The sequence below is a fragment of the Bos taurus genome, chromosome 8 (assembly GCF_002263795.3).
Source record: "Bos taurus isolate L1 Dominette 01449 registration number 42190680 breed Hereford chromosome 8, ARS-UCD2.0, whole genome shotgun sequence".
NCBI classification, from domain to species: domain Eukaryota; kingdom Metazoa; phylum Chordata; class Mammalia; order Artiodactyla; family Bovidae; genus Bos; species Bos taurus.
The window spans coordinates 48,648,781-48,652,084 of record NC_037335.1 but is presented as its reverse complement, the minus strand read 5'-3'; the positions used below and the strand labels follow the sequence as shown (position 1 = coordinate 48,652,084).

Here is a 3,304-nt window from a genome sequence, read left to right as displayed (position 1 = left end):
TAGGTTCAAATACCACCACTATCACTTTTTAGTTGAATTACCTTGAATGAATCACTTAATATTTTTGAGTCTCCATTTCCTTGTCTGTAAAACGGTTTTCTACTACTACCTGTTATGAAGAATAAATGAGATATTATATGTGAGGTGCTTCAAATAGTGCCTGGCAAACACTAAGTCCTCAACAGATACTAGTTGTTACAATGATTATTATGACTCAAAGTAGGAGAAAATTAGAGGAGCTAGAGCGATATTGTAAAGGATGCCATCATAATTTAACTATTAACTCTGGCTATTCAGGAACACATAGTGGGAAGGTTGGTATAGACAGACAAAGGGCTAAGGACCCATCCTGGTAGCTCCATTAGCATGCAAGGTTGAATGGTCAAGTGTCATAAGCAATCATGGGATTTGGAAACCTTTGTGTTTTTCAGAGCACTCATTAACTCATTGCCAACACCAGGGTATACTGTGACTCTCCCCACTTTGCTATGGTTTCTACTGTCAAATTGACCAAATTTCCCTGGAAATATTTATCTAGCTGCCCACTTTCACCCTTAATTTTTAAACCAGAAATGGATAAAATAGTGTATTCACTGGCACATGTTGAGAACAGAACCTTACAAATAACAAGGAATAAAGAAAATAATATCCACTTTTTCGCAACAGGTTTGCCACCAGGACACAGGTGTTGTGAAAACCACCATTAAACCTAAGCCAAAATGGGAAAGGAGAAGACCCACATCAACATCATTGTCATTGGGCATGTAGATTCAGGGAAGTCTACCACGACTGGCCATCTGATCTACAAATGTGGCGGGATTGACAAGAGAACAATTGAAAAGTTCGAGAAGGAGGCTGCCGGGATGGGAAAGGGCTCCTTCAAATATGCCTGGGTCTTGGACAAACTTAAAGCTGAACGTGAGCGTGGTATCACCACTGATATCTCCCTGTGGAAATTTGAGACCAGCAAGTACTATGTTACCATCATTGATGCCCCAGGACACAGAGACTTCCTCAAAAACATGATTACAGGCACATCCCAGGCTGACTGCTGTCCTGAATGTTGCTGCTGGTGTTGGTGAATTTGAAGCCGGTATCTCCAAGAACGGGCAGACCTGTGAGCATGCCCTTCTGGCTTACACCCTGGGTGTGAAACAACTAATTGTTGGCGTTAACAAAATGGATTCCACTGAGCCACCCTATAGCCAGAAGAGATACAAAGAAATTGTTAAGAAGTCAGCACCTACATTAAGAAAATTGGCTACAACCCCGACACAGTAGCATTTGTGCCAATTTCTGGCTGGAATGGTGACAACATGCTAGAGCCAAGTGCTAATATGCCATGGTTCAAGGGATGGAAAGTCACCTGTAAGGACGGCAATGCCAGTGGAACCACCCTGCTTGAAGCTCTGGATTGCATCCTGCCACCAACTTGCCCAACTGACAAACCCTTGTGTTTGCCTCTCCAGGATGTCTATAAAATTGGTGGTATTGGTACTGTCCCTGTGGGTCATGTGGAGACTGGTGTTCTCAAACCTGGCATGGTGGTCACCTTTGCTCCAGTCAATGTAACAACTGAAGTGAAGTCTGTAGAAATGCACCATGAAGCATTGAGTGAAGCCCTTCCTGGGGACAATGTGGGCTTCAATGTCAAGAACGTGTCTGTCAAAGATGTCCATCGTGGCAATGTGGCTGGTGACAGCAACAATGATCCACCCATGGAAGCTGCTGGCTTCACAGCTCAGGTGATTATTTTGAACCATCCAGGCCAAATCAGTGCTGGATATGCACCTGTGCTGGATTGTCACACAGCTCATATTGCTTGCAAGTTTGCTGAGCTGAAGAAGAAGATTGATCATCGTTCTGGGAAAAAGCTGGAAGATGGCCCTAAATTCTTGAAATCTGGTGATGCTGCCATCGTTGATATAGTTTCTGCCAAGCCCATGTGGTGTCGAGAGCTTCTCTGATTATCCTCCCCCGGGCCGTTTTGCTGTGTGTGACATGAGACAGACAGTCGCTGTGGGTGTCATCAAAGCAGTGGACAAGAAGGCAGCTGGAGCTGGCAAGGTCACCAAGTCTGCCCAGAAAGCTCAGAAGGCTAAATGAATATTATCCCCAATACCTGCCACCCCAGTCTTAATCAGTGGTGGAAGAACGGTCTCAGAACTGTTTGTCTCAATTGGCCATTTAAGTTTAATAGTAAAAGACTGGTTAATGATAACAATGCATCGTAAAACCTTCAGAAGGAAAGGAGAATGTTTTTGTGGACCATATGTTTTGTGTGTGGCAGTTTAAGTTATTAGTTTTTAAAATCAGTACTTTTTAATGAAAACAACTTGACCAAAAATCTGTCACAGAATTTGAGACCCATTAAAAAAAGTTAATGAGAAAAAGAAAAAGAAAATAATATCCAGTAGATTCTTTCTGGGCTTCCCAGGTGGTGCTAGTGGTAAAAAACCAGCCTGCCAATACAGGAGACGTAAGAGTCGCAGGTTGGATTCCTGGGTCGGGAAAATCCCCTGGAGGAGGGTACAGCAACCCACTCCAGTATTCTTGTCTGGAGAATCCCACAGAGAAGCCTAGCAGGCTATGGTCCATAGTGTCGCAAAGAGTCAGGCACAACTCAAGTGACTTAGCACGCATGCAGATTCTTTCTGAGCTGCTTCTTGGTATGTAGGCACACTTTAATTGCCTCTCTGTGAGCCCTTTGGCCCTACATTTTCTATTTCATCCCACTGAGACATCTGAAGCACACTCTTCCTCCTGTCTTCCCAATCCCAACCCACCTCGGCTTTGAAAGGTTCATTTCCTACATCGTCAGCCCACAGCCCCAGCCTGACCTTTCCCATCATATCAGTCAATTACGCACTCCACTGCTACGCTGCATTGACTCGTTCAACGTTTGGGTCTGAGCTCCTCAGGGAAAAGACCTTGTCATTTCTACTTTCACTTTGCAAGGTACCACGTGTATTCCCAGCACTGTATAAATAATAAGATCAAGTTAAAGGTGATTCTCTATGTGTTCAAGTTACTAAATGAAAAATGGCACCTTCTATTTCTGATCTTAATGCCCTCACCCACTAACACTCATTTTATTTTCATATTTGGAGAAGAAAAGAAATGTCTTATTTTCATTTAAATTTACGCTAATGATCTTTTGAAATGAGTGAGGGCTACCCTTGAGTTTAAATTTAAACACAAGTTCATCATGAAAAATTTCAAAAGCCTATTTCTCCCTCCAGTAACAAAGTACTTTACACAGTATTTTCTTTACCAACATATAATATGCATGCCTGCTAAGTTA

The 3,304-nt window shown here is 42.9% G+C and overlaps 1 pseudogene across 1 annotated transcript; it reads left to right on the top strand.

The window, feature by feature from the left end:
• Positions 1-704: 704 nt before the first annotated feature.
• On the top strand, positions 705-2,352 carry LOC783838 (elongation factor 1-alpha 1-like; annotated as a pseudogene). Its single transcript, XR_083736.7, has one exon. The product of XR_083736.7 is annotated as an elongation factor 1-alpha 1-like (transcript).
• Positions 2,353-3,304: the final 952 nt, after the last annotated feature.